This window comes from Panthera pardus, unplaced genomic scaffold, assembly GCF_024362965.1.
Source record: "Panthera pardus isolate Hobbes unplaced genomic scaffold, ASM2436296v1 HiC_scaffold_17, whole genome shotgun sequence".
Taxonomy (NCBI): domain Eukaryota; kingdom Metazoa; phylum Chordata; class Mammalia; order Carnivora; family Felidae; genus Panthera; species Panthera pardus.
In genome coordinates, this window is record NW_026526732.1 from 49371080 (window position 1) to 49384442 (window position 13363).

At 39.7% G+C, this 13363-nt stretch overlaps 1 long non-coding RNA gene across 3 annotated transcripts in view; it reads left to right on the top strand.

Moving 5' to 3' along the window:
• LOC109263567 (uncharacterized) overlaps positions 1-13363 on the top strand; it is a 34530-nt gene that overhangs the window by 6145 nt on the left and 15022 nt on the right. For 2 of the 3 annotated variants that reach the window (XR_008422916.1, XR_008422915.1), the window contains one exon: positions 11567-11947. The exons of the other annotated variant lie outside the window; for it this stretch is intronic. This is a non-coding gene — a long non-coding RNA (uncharacterized LOC109263567). The remainder of the gene's footprint in view (positions 1-11566; positions 11948-13363) is intronic. 3 annotated transcript variants of the gene reach the window in all.

The following is a 13363-nucleotide window of genomic DNA, read 5'->3' on the forward strand; positions in this document are numbered from 1 at the left end:
TATCTTGGAAGTTATTTCTTTATAAAACAAGAGACCTCTTGTTTTACAGAGAAGCTTTACTCTTCCAAATATAAAGTGCATCAGTATTTTGAATTTTCTGTTTGAATTCTATATAGTATTAATAACCTAAATACGAGTGCTTTTAGGCCATGACAAAGTCACTCTGTGATAAGGCATGTGCATTTTGTTAATTCAGACCATGAGATTGTCCTGCAAAGAATTTCCTTTCACAAGTATTGATATGACCCGTTTTGAACTAATCCTAGGAATATTATTAATAAGTAGCTGGATATAACTTACCCCCACATTCAGAAATTTGAAATGTAAATGATTTGCACCCCAAACATGGGCATTTCAAGAAAGAGATTCTCTCACTGGGAACTTTCATCAGAAAATGGGTGAATAAACGAGAAACTATAGTACAATGCTAACAAAAACAAGAAAGAAAGAAAGGAAGAAAGAAAGCTGTTAAATATTCTGATTTTGACAGAAAGCCCTGATGATCTTCATGGCCTGGTTTTGGCTCAGAGGACTTGAAATAATCAGCCATGGCCCCCCCACAGTCAAGGTGTTTGCCATGTTTTCTTAGATTTCAGTAATGGAAGGCTATGGAATTAGTGGCTAAAATGAAAACTTCTTCGTGTTTTGTTTTCAGTTCTGTTGACTTTTCCTCAGGGATTTTTTTTTTTTATCTCCTCTATTCTTGAAATGAAGATGAAAAGTTGTTTCCAGGAGTGTTAGGCATAATTTGAGTTCATTTCTCGCCCTACATGCAATTTCAATCTAGATAGTTTATTAGCTAATGAGACATAATGCGATTCCATTTGTCAAGATTAGATTTGTGGGGAAGAATCACAGAAATATCCTCCCCTTTTACCCTTTGCATCAAAGTGATTATTAATTCACACTTGGCAGGGTGTTCTGCAAGGTCAGAAGCTTAGCCGAGCAGACTGGGAAAATGGCTCTGAGCTCGCTTGTTCACTTAGCTGACAAGATGGATGTAAATCAGGACTTGAAGAGGACTTTCCATTATTTAAATGGGAGAGAGTAATTTTCACTGGTTGGGTCTGACTGCTTAGGAAGCATAACACATTCCTTTTTGATAAAAAAAAAACTCTGTGAGAGCAGTTTCCAAATTTTATTTCTCAGAATCAAGGGTCTCCTGTGTAGTGAGATGTGGAGGGAAAAGAGGAGACTCGGATGCCAATTCTGGCCCCTCACTTCCAACTGCTAATTGAAGCAGTTCTCCCTTCACTTTTTTTTTTTTTTAATGTTTATTTTTGAGAGAGAGAGAGACAGAATGTGATCAGGGGTGGGGCAGAGAGAGAGGGAGACACAGAATCTGAAGCAGGCTCCAGGCTCCGAGCTGTCAGCACAGAGCCCGACGTGGGGCTGGAACTCAGGAGCTGTGAGATCATGACCTGAGCCGAAGTCGGACGCTCTACCGACTGAGCCACTCCCCTCAGCTCTTCTAAATAGTAATATGTTCCATTTGAAAACAGTACTACGGAATAGATTAGCTGTTTTAAAAATTATTTGGACACCTGGAGAGGGAGGTCTTGTTAAATGAAGAGAACAGCATAATGAGGGGTGGGGCTCTAAACCCAGATGTAGTAGGGCCTGCTAATTGTTCCCTCAAATTCATCCTCCCTTTTTTCTTTTTAATAAGAAAGCCCTGAACTGCCTGCTCTCCTCTACAATCATGTAGCTGGTACAAGACCACCCAGCTAGAAGCTGTATTTCCCAGCTTTATTTGAGCTAGCCCTGAGTCACATAACTAAGTCCAGAGCAATAAAGTATGAGCAGAAGTGATGTATGTACATTTTGTGTCAATTCTTTGGAAAAAAGAAGCTTATTGCCCTCTACTTTCTTTTGCCCCCTTTCCAGTGACTGGAACAGCCTCCTTAATCTCTAACATAGAAGCTATGCAGTGACGATATCAGACCGATCCCACCAGACCTTAACTGCTATTGAGCTATGACATGGGTGAAAAAAAAAATTCCATGTAGTTGAGCCCCTATATTTTGAGTTTGTGTTTGTTTGTTTGTTTGTTTGTTTGTTTTAATAGTAGCTCAGCCTTGACCCAAAGTGATTCAACAAAGGTCATGCAAAGAGTTGTGAGGTCAGTCTCATTAGAAAGGCTGACTTTCAAGAACTTAATCTTCGATGTAATTGAGTTTAATGTCATGTTTACTATGAAATAACATGGTATAGAAGGATATCACTCCAATCACTGCTGGATAGGCCGAAAGAGGTAGATTCCAGTCATTGTTGTCATTATTTGAGACAGCACAAAAGAAAAGCAGGATTAAAGGCATAGGCACATCTAAACAAACAAACAGGGGCAGAAATTAAGAAGTGGGAGGTAATATTGCGACACGAATGGCTGGCAGTTAGTGCCTACTAAGACGAAAGCATGAAGTGCAGAGAAATTCAGGCAAAGTGGCAGCTAGGGGAAGTGTTCTCATTATTTATTAAGTACTTCTGTTGTATTTTTCCCTGTAAGAAGCTTCTGAGACTTAACAAAATAAGTTATGTTACTGACACTCTGGTGTTTTACATTTCCTGTTCCTTCACAGGCATCTTACTATGATCTCTTATCCAAGGGTTTCTCAATGCTCATGATACACCATTCCTCCTACGTCCTGCCATTGCCCCAAGCTGAACACATTGGAACTTGAACTCCCTTTCTTCTCATAGAGATTGCTTCCCTTTCTACTGTTAGCTTGTCAATTTTTTTTTTTTTTTTTTTTTTTTTTTTTGCCATTTCTCTCTAAGATTTTCTTTGGCTTTTCTTCCTTCTTCATTTGTTTAGCCAATGTCAACATGTCTTTCTTTTCTTCCTTTAGACTAGTTTTTAGACTCATCAATTGCTCTCTGTTCTCACACCCACCACTGGGTTTCAGACCAGAACACGTCAAACCTTGGATATAGCCCACAATCTTCTACTGGGTCTAATTGATTTAGTCATAACTAATTTCTGTTGATTCTTCCGTGTCAAGATCCGAGGAATTGCTCTAAAAGGTGCTTTTAACATTTCACTTCCTTCCTCAAGAACCCAGAAGGGTTGACTGCATTTGCCTATTGCCAATAACCCCTGTTTACCTTCTTGCTAGGCCTTCCATAAAATGACCCTGGTAAAATCATTCTGGGGTAGTAGCTAAGAGCACAGGTTTCAGTGTCCTTGTGAACCGGCTTCAAATTCTAGCTTCACTACTTATAGACTCTGTGGTATGGCCTCAATGGATTAAGCCTCAATTGACTATCTGTAACTGATGGTAATACCTCCTGGTAAGGCTTTTTGAGGTGTCTAAGATAGCCGTAAGACGTGTGGAATAGCATACAACACACAGTGGGCTTTTGATTCATTTATTCATTTTTATTGTCTGGTCATGCTCCCTCTGCCCCTGTCCTCTGTGTTATAGTCCTTGCTTCCACGCATAGTATCTGCTCTCTCTTTTTATTTTTCATTATTTTCTATTTTTTTAAATGCTTTATTTATTTTTGAGAGACAGAGAGTGATCCGGGGAACGGCAGAGAGAGAGGGAGACACAGAACCCAAAGCAGGCTCCAGGCTCTGAGCTGTCAGCACAGATCTTGATACAGGGCTCGAACCCATGGACAGTGAGATCATGACCTGAGCCGAAGCCGGACACTTAACTGACTGAGCCACCCAGGGAGCCCAGCATCTGCTCTCTTACTTCCTTGGCACTTCAGTGCCTCCCCTTATACTCCCAGTGGAAGTCATACAGTGTCTCCTCATACAGTCTTCTCTGAATTCCCGTTGTTTCTCTCATTGCCCAATGTGTTTTCATTTATTTTCTTCAGCTGCAGACAAAGTGCATCTTGAGGGACAGGAATCATTAATGGGCTTTTTTTCCTACTCTCTTCAGCATCTGGCTATTGTTGGTCACATATCATCTGTTCAACATCTAGTAACGAAGGTATTGAGATAGATGAATTCACAAATATCGTAATACAACAAACTCTTCAAAATTACTAGGAAAAATTGTGGAGGGAACACGTGTCCTAAAGTCGCCTTGATGTTGTGATCCCACTTTGCCCTTTCTTTATACTATTTCCCGTGTGACATGACTGAACTTGAGAATAATTCATAATATGGTGAAGAAGCTATGGGAAGGCTATTAGGTGAAGGTGACTGAGAGAGGATGTTGAACCTGGGGGTTGAAGGGAGAAGGGGGCAAAGGGCAAAGGAAAAGATACTAAATTGAGAGAAAGAAATGAAGGTAACATAAGTAAGAATAACATAGGAGACTAATTCACCATTACGCCTAACCATTGATATCAGTGGTATCATCAGACTCCAATCATAAACTTGAAAAATAGACATTAACAAGCCTTGTATAAGTAAAATCTAAGGCACTTACAAAAATCTATGTTAAATCTAAAAGCTTGCATTATGAATGAAAGTTTATTGGCCACCATTGTCCCAGATACATCATGCTCCCGGGAGTCTTAGAAAATCTCCTGATCCCAGTCCAGAGCTGAGGTTCTCTAGGATACCCAGAGCCCTGCAGGTCTGTGAGGGCTGGATGACTTTTGAGCCCCCTCATCCTAGGGCTCCAGGTTAGACTGGCATCAGTTTATCAGAGTCCCCAGCTTTGGTAGACTCTGGGCTTTGCCTCCTCCCTCTCAGTCTCTAAGGCTACCAAAAGCTCAGCTCGTTTTGCTACTGTTTTATTTTTTTCTAGATCGGCAGATAACTTTGGCACAAAAGTGGCTTTGCATCTTGGCTTTCCTTCTCAGGGATCTTGTCTTTTAGATTTTGGTCCAGTAATTCCTCAGCATCTTATTATCTCTTTGATGTTTTTAAGAAGCAATTATTGTTTTTATTATTATCATAAATATTTTGTTCAGCAAGTTTCATTTGTTCTCCATAAAAGTGTAGGTCTGAATTATTTCAATTGTAATTATTAGAAGGAAGCTTGTCATTGCATTTTATAGTTGCAGAAATTGACGTTTAAAGAGAGTAACCCATCCAGTAGAACCAGAATTTCAATCCAGTTTGTTCTCATCTTAAAACTCTTGCTCATTTTGCTCTGTCATGTAGGCTGACAAGTGAATTTGGTAGAATTTGGCTATAAGTCTAATGTATTGGGTAGAAGTTACAGGAATCAGCTATCTGCCTTTATCTCACTTTTAGCCTTGGTTTGCAACATTCCCTCCTCCAACAATATTAGTTATTAAAAAGATAAAAGAAAAAAAGATTGATAAAGCCTGCTGGCTGTTGCTAACTCTATACATTGTGCCTCAAAGAACACTGGGATATTTTCTTTTTTATCATGCACCCAGGTGGCAAAATGATGGAATCTATCTCCAAAGGGCTTAAAGCGCTTAACCAACGTGATCTCATTAATCCTCACAACACGATCTTAATGTTTTTGTTTTATAATGGGTGCAATTTACCAGTAGGAAGTAATTAACTTGACTCAAATCTTGATTTTAAAAACTCTTCTTTTTGGATCTCTTGATTGTTATACACATGTCTGGGCTGCCTCTCCATATTAACTACAGTGTGGTTTATTTAGAGTGACATTCACAAGTAAGACTTTAGGGGAACACTTCGTAAAACCCAAGGTAAATGATGTTAAAGGGATGGAGTTAAAAGGATGTGTTAAAAGGATGGTGTTCGGGTGGTACTTATAGGTTTGGGATAGAAATTCCTTCTAGTCTGATACAAAAGGAAACAAAGAATTGGAGGCAACGCACCCATATATCAGGCCAACACCACAACATTACCTTTCGATAAATGTGGAAAATTGTCATTAAAGGGCTTCTGTTTCAACTATATGGACAATTAGGACTATACGGTCCTAATTCTGTGCTAGAACAAATGGTAAACTATTATACACTTGTGTGCATGATGCTTGCAAACAGAAGAATTAGACACTTCAATATTGTTTCTTATAACCATACCGAGGAGACCAGAAGTGCAATCAAAGATTGACAGAGTTCACTCGAGGGCAGAAAGTTTTTCACACTCCTGAAAAAGGTCAATGAAAATATTTTCAGCCAAGTTTAAAAATCACACACCCTCTTGTTTAAAGCTTGCTTACGTGCCTCGTATCTACACACCAGAAATGATGCATACCGGAATCAGAACTTTATCCTCGACCCCCCCTGAACTTTGGACAGGAAAGGTCACGTATCCAAAGCACGCAGAAGCAGGAAGCTCAGATTGCCTTTTTGCCACATCCCGGTAGTTGCAGAGAGAAGTTTTTGTTAGGAGAGCTGTAAGGTCACAATGGGGCAGCACTTGAACTTTGTCATGCTTATGCAGCAAGAAAAAAATGACTGCTGGTCTGATTGGGGGCACCTCTAACAAAGGTGACCCGAGTTAAATATAAGGAACACAATTAGAGTAGCATGAAACACATCAGCCAGACATTTTCTGTAGCCAGAGTCCATGACGATCATGTGCTCGTCAGTATTTGTGGGCATGATAGCTTATGCTAGAGCAAAACCTCACGGTGAGATGGGGATTTAAATAGCTGATTATGGGGATTCATGGTTAGACTGCCATTTTATCAGGCAATGATGCCTTTTGTTTCTGTTGTCAGGGTTATGAGATGTTTCTATTCCTCAGAAAAAGCTATTTTGCTACAGGACATTTCTGAGTTCAGATAATGGCCTCTCCAAGAAGCACACGGAGAGAAAAGATGACTTCATGTCAAGACAAGGCTTTGGGAATAAGCTGAAGTCACTGCATGTTTGCATATTAATGAGAGGGAGCAGGTGAACATTAACAAATGGAAGCACAGAGGGTGGCTGGTGAAATCGCTAGGGGCTGTGCAGGCCCCAAACGATTTGCTATTAAGTACAAGCTAATGGAGTGATGCTTTAGATTCTACCAGCATAAATGATCCATAGGAAGCGAAGAGCTAGGAGTACTCATTTTCTTTCCTCTTTATAGTATAATATTTCAGCTGGCATTACGATAGTAATCAGTGATGGGGTTATTAAATAGAAGTAGGGCTAATTTCAGCATAAAGCAGAACAGTAAGAAGTTGCTAAAATGCTAAGAACTGTTTTGCTTTTAATGTCGTTCTGTGTCAGAATAGCGTCACAAAGAGCACAGAGTTAAAACAGGCTGTGGAGTCAAACAGCCTGGGTTCAAGTCGGTCTCTACTACATCCCGGCCCCGGGACTACCCGGAAGTTACTCACTTGCCCTCTCTGCAGCTCCGTTTTCTGTAAAGTGGGGGGTAATACAGTATTCCTGTCATTGTTATAGTATAATCTTAAGTAAGTAATTTTGTACTGTAAGCAATATAAAAATCTGTGTTAAAAAAATGAACTTTTGGCAGGGCGCCTGGTTGGCTCAGTCGGTTAAGCCTTGGGCTCTTGATCTGGGCTCGGTTCACGATCTCATGGTTTGTGAGTTCGAGCCCCAGGTCGGGCTCTGTGCTGACCGTGTGGAGCCTACTTGGGATTCTCTCTTTCCCTCTCTCTGCCCTTCCCCCGTCTCTCTTTCTCAAAATCCATAAAATCAACAAGTCAAATACATAAACATTTTTTAAAAAGTAATTTTTACCAAGAGACTTCTAGTTTCTGTCTTTTAAGTAGCAGTTTTCTGGCACATTTAAAATATTCTCTGATATATGCAAATCTTAACTTAGGCACATTCCAGAAAGCCTGGTGTCTGCCTTTTGTCCTCTCTCATGTCCTATCCAAAAGCCTTAGCTCAGAGCTGGGAGTCCCTAACAGGAGACCCAGTCACTGCGGCAGAAAGGTGGGCTTTGGAAAAGGCAGTTCTTCAGTTCCTTTCTGTTGGCTCCTGGGAAGCCCACATGGGAACAGAGTTACTCCACAGGTGTGGGTGCTGCACAGAAGGTGCAGATGAACCTCTAAGGTAGACGTGGGTAGGCATTTGGGAACTTGAGTAGCGCCTGGAGAAATTTAACCAATCTCCTATTCTCTGATATAAAAATGATGTGGCTATATTATATGGTAGAATTCAAAATTCACCTAAAGACTTTAATCAGGTGTTTGAGGTGGGCATAATATAAAATGTAAAATGTAGAAGTATTCCTCCCTGACGTTAAGGTACTGCAAAGAAATTACAGAGAAAGACAGTTGGCTCTGTATTCCCAAGATCAGCTGCACCCCCACTCCACAATATAAGACTAATCTTAGCTTGATCAGCCTCTTGGGAGAGTCACCTTAAGTAACTAGTCTTTGGCTACTTTTCCATAGGAAAAGTAAGTTTTTGCTTTTTATCAATTGTGTTTTTAAAGCTAACCTGGTCAACTGAATTGTTATTAATTACTGGTGTTATGTTTCTAACTTAGTGGTTATAACATTACATATATAGTTTTCTCATTCTCTTCCCCCTCCTCCTCCTCCTTTTTCATAACTAACCCAAGAATTAACATTATCTTGGTATTTATGGGAAACATAATTTGCCAGCTAAGGCTATATTAGGCAGCTTTTGCCTTTGAACATACAATTCATGAATTTTAGACAGATATATTAAAGAAGAAAATTTCCTATTTGAAAAGCTACACAATTTTAATTAGACTCCACAATAGTTTTCTTAAGTTTAATTTTTTTTTTTTTGAGGTAGAAAAAGAAAATAAAAACTGGCAAGTAAGTCAAACCCTTTGACTTGACACCTTGGATGATATTTGTACAACGTGAAATTTTTATCACATTTGACCCATTACTTTATTGAGCTATTTTTAAACAACTAGGAGCCTTGAGTTTTAAATCTATATAAAAAAAAGAATTTATTTTAATGAATATAAATGGACTAAAGCAGGAATTAGCAAACTATAGCCTTTAGGCCAAATGTGGCTTGTTTGAGTATAGTATAAGAGTTAAAAATGGCTTTTAAATTTTAAAGTGTTGTAAGAAAAACAAAGGACAATATGCTACAGACACTGGATGTGGTCTACAAAGCCCAGAATATTTATTATCTGGCTTTTTACAAAAGTTTGCTGACCCCCAGTCTAAAGGAGTACATGATATATTGTTTCTAACTCCTATTAATGCTGTCCTAGTCCTTTCCAGGACTCACTGTTGTTTGATTGTCCAGCCTCTTCAAGGAGTATGGCTAGAGTTAACACACATGGATCTGAGTTCCCATAGAAAAAGCTGTGGCTTTTCCTGATTATTTCGTAGCTGAATACAGTAACACCATAAATTCAATTCCTGACCTTTACGCTAACTGGAATTAACCTTCCCTGGTCTTAAGTAGAATCTTGTTTTCTGGCTGCAATTATTCAAGAATAATTCTCATTAGTAGGTGGTAAAGGACAGCCACAAGACTGAAGTTCGGAATACTAACTAGTCTTCAAATTATATAAACACAGGTTGTAAAAAAAAATCCTCTTTTTAGTGAGAAGGAAGACAGAAACTCAGGGGTTAACCAGGTAAAGAAAAAGTGTTTTTGCTTTTAAAATGGAGGTAAAGAAAGACAATCCAACGTTTGGGGAAGTTGTAAACTGCCATTTGTATTGCTTTTTTCTTAAGTGGAAATATACATGTGAAAAACACCATTCTCTTCCTTCAGGAAAACAGAAAACCAATTCTCAATTACGCGCTCTCTCTCTCTCTTTTTTGTGACCAATGGTGATTTACCCCTCACAGTCCAGTACATGGGTTCCTGCTGACATTCTGGCCCCAGATATCTGACCTTAGTTTGTACCATTTCATGCATAGAATTCCTTCCATTAACTGAAAAAAAGGCAAACAATCCAGTGCAGATCAAAAGCAGTAACTAAAGAGAGTACGATCTAGAACAAGGAGATTTTGACACAAATAATAATAATAATAATAATAAAAGGGTCAGATTAATATTGTAAACTGTTATCGACCCCCATCACTTCTGCGAAAGATTATTTCTGGAAGTTTTCCGAAAATTTCCTCATTTGTTTAAAAAAAAAAAAACCTAAAAATCATTTTATGCATGTGTACTATTAAGTTTTATTCAGTTATTGGTTAAAACTCAGTTCATTCCTTTTGCAGTTCTCACTGCCCAATTATGTTCTCCTTTTGACACTGGTCTTAATGCAGAAATGAAGAAACAAAGGATTAGATTAACAGTTTTTACATGGACAGACAGAATTTGGGCATGTTCCTTGAAATTCCCTTCAGACTTTGTGGGAATGGTACAATCAACCACAAAGCCATTCCTGGAATATTTCCTCTTGTTCAGCTTTGAAAGATTTTTGGTTGTCCCATGGCCTTGGAGAAATGCACGGTCTCGTTTCCTTGCTAAAGGGCCCCTTCCCGTGGTGCTGGCTATAGTTCCATGCTGACCTTCGATGGAGGGTGACATCTACTTCCTGGCTGTCAGCTAGCAACATCCTCGTCCCTTCAAGAAAGCAAATCTCAGGGAATGGATAGCCAGGCGAAGGAAGTCAGGAAGAAAGGAAGAGACTGTAGCAAAATGAAAAAATAAATAAATAAAATAAATAAAATAAAGCGATTTTGGTAACTTCAGGAAGAATACCATCAAAGCTGCAGGTTCTGATCTCTCCCATTTATTACCAGATACATTTTCAGATACGAATATTCTAGAGAATGACTGATTAGCAAATCAGCCACTCCTTTTCTTTAACACTCGATGCTACGTGATGTCTAGCGTGTGGAATCAAGAGATTTGGATCTGGAATCAAGAGATTTGGATCTGAACCGTTTAGTAGTTGTTTCAATAATAGTACCTCTGCCTGAAGATGTGTGGGATAGTCTGTTCTCTTTCAAGGTTAAGCTCACCCTTCTTTATCCTCTTCAGACATTGATGGGAAATCAGAGGTTTGGAAGTGGGGGATTTACAATGAAAGTGCTAGACGAAACCCTGCTTTTTGGGGCGCCTGGGTGGCTCAGTTGGTTGAGCATCCAGCTTCGGCTCAGGTCGCGATCTCGCGGTCCGTGAGTTCGGAGCCCCGCGTCGGGCTCTGTGCTGACATCTCAGAGCCTGGAGCCTGCTTCAGATTCTGTGTCTCCCTCTCCCTCTGCCCCTCTCCCACTCATGCTCTGTCTCTCTCTGTCTCAGAAATAAATAAACATTAAAAAAAATTTTTTTAAATAAAAATTAAAAAAAAATGATAAAAACCCTGCTTAACTTCAGTTATCCCAGTGTTCTCTAAATCTATTTAAATACCAAAGTCCCTTATAAAAAAAAATAAATAAATAAATTTAAAAAATAAATAAATAAATACCAAAGTTCCCCTCTGCAAGTACCTCAGATGTCATCTTGCAGAAGTGGAGTTCTACAGAAGACATTTTAGAAAACGCTGGCCTAGTGGGATATCTGTGGAGTCCTCAGACAGAACTGAGCTTCATCCTAGAACTGCCTCCTTACTTGTCATATGACCTGAGGGTGCTTTCAAGCTTCACTGAAGCTCTTTTTGATTTCTCTGTAACATGGTTGGTTACTATACAGAGATGCCTTAGGGTGACCCTTGGTGATCTACGCCCTCGTATGATCTCCTCCTCTTGAATGTGACCGGCGTCTAACCAATAGAAAATGGCAAAGGTGATGGGTTGTTGCTCTCCTGATTCTGTTCCCTCATGTGCAGACACATTCTTTGTCTTCGCAGCCTGGAGAGAGACTCTTCCACTGACCTTGAAGGAGTAAGCTGCTACCACGTGAACAGTTGAGAGACGACCGCGTGGTTTGGCACAGTGGGCAGCTTAAAGGATCTGAGGCCTCAGTGATAAAGCAGCAAGAACATGAATCCTGCCAGTACTTTGGTGTTCCTGGCCACTCTGGCCAACTGCAGGCCCTCGTTCATGGGGGCCCACCTGGTTCACACCGACCTCACAGACAAGCAGGGCAGGCTGGCAGATTTTGAAGCAAGGGCATGCTCTGTTTTTTCTCTTAAGCTCACCGACAGAACACTCCCTCTTCCTCCCAAGCAGGGGCCTGAACAGGGCCAGAATTGGGGGGAAGCCAGCGCAGGGTCAGAGTCTGTCTTGATGTAAGTAAGATTTTGATATTTTGTTCATTATAGGGTTATTTTTTTTACATTCATTTCAATTTTTTTTTTTAAATGTCACATTAAAACTTTTTTTTTTAATTGAGTGTTTTTGGCACCTTCCTAGATTTTGTACCTGAGGTGAGTGAGTCACTAGCATCACCCTAGTCCCAGCCCTGCAAGAAGCTTGCAGGATAACATTAACAAAGTCCTTTCCAGATAGAAATATAAGGAACACGGGATACATTTCTTTGTGACTGGATATTTAGTAGCTGAATCAGCCATACCCTACAGTGATTGTGCGAAGTTGCTCAAATAGTCTCAGAAATTTTTATTTCTTTAGTCAGTATGTTGGATTTCTGTTATCATAAAAGGAAAAACAAAACTAGCATCAGAGGTGCTAGAAAGTGATTGTAATATTCAGTGAAGCAATGAAATAAGGTTGGTTCTCATGGTCTTCAGAACCAAGTTGTTCTCGAAGCAAATACTTGCTGTGCCTTGTTTTTTCTTTCATTAAGATGCAGAAAATATCTGGTTACGTAAGAAATATGAAAAATGTAAGCACAGATTTGGATTTGCGAAGCTTAATGCATGAATGTATCCAACTAAGTCTTGAGGTTATTATGTCCATCAGAAGGATTGCCTGTTCTTTGACAAGTGTGAGCCTGCCTCTGGAATTCGCAACACATTCCAAGAAAATCATATCCTAACCGGTTTGTTGTTTACCCTGAAGAGGGCATTTTTGCACCTCATTTTTCAACTCTTTAGTTTGTTTACATTGAGGCAAAACATTCTCACACAGGAAGAGACTAGATAACTCTTTCTCACTGGAAGAAGGCTTCTCTTTTCAGGGTCAGGAACTTTATGTCTTCAAATTTAATTATCGGGAGATTGTAGACCAGTCCTCCAGGCTACATGTCTGTGTCTCCGACCTTTCCAAGGGCACAGTGCCTCTAGGCATACCACTAGATAGGCAAAGGATGGAGTCTAACTTGAATAGCCTTGTTAACTTGTCTTCTGATGCTGATACAGAGATTCTCATCAGAACGCATTTGGGTGCCTTTGAGAGAGCTCAGTTCAAAAGGTGGAATAGTCTAGCATCAAAATCCTTACCCAATTAACTATGACATCTTAAATTCTCCCAGCCAGACCTGTAAGAGAAAGCCTTTTACATTTACACAAGAGGTAAGCAAGTCCTTGGACCAAGTTCATCAATTTCGTAATTTTGTAAGCTTTGACAAATCGAAAACATCACTTCTGATTTATAGCTTACCTTTAAGGAAGATCTACTGTTACGGCCGTTGGGCACATTTCAGTCAATTACAAAAACTTAACAGTTTAAAAGAATTTTCCTAAGTCTCTAGCTTTGTTCTGGATGGCTTCACTAACTGAGCATCTAGACCTGTGCTCTTTAACGTG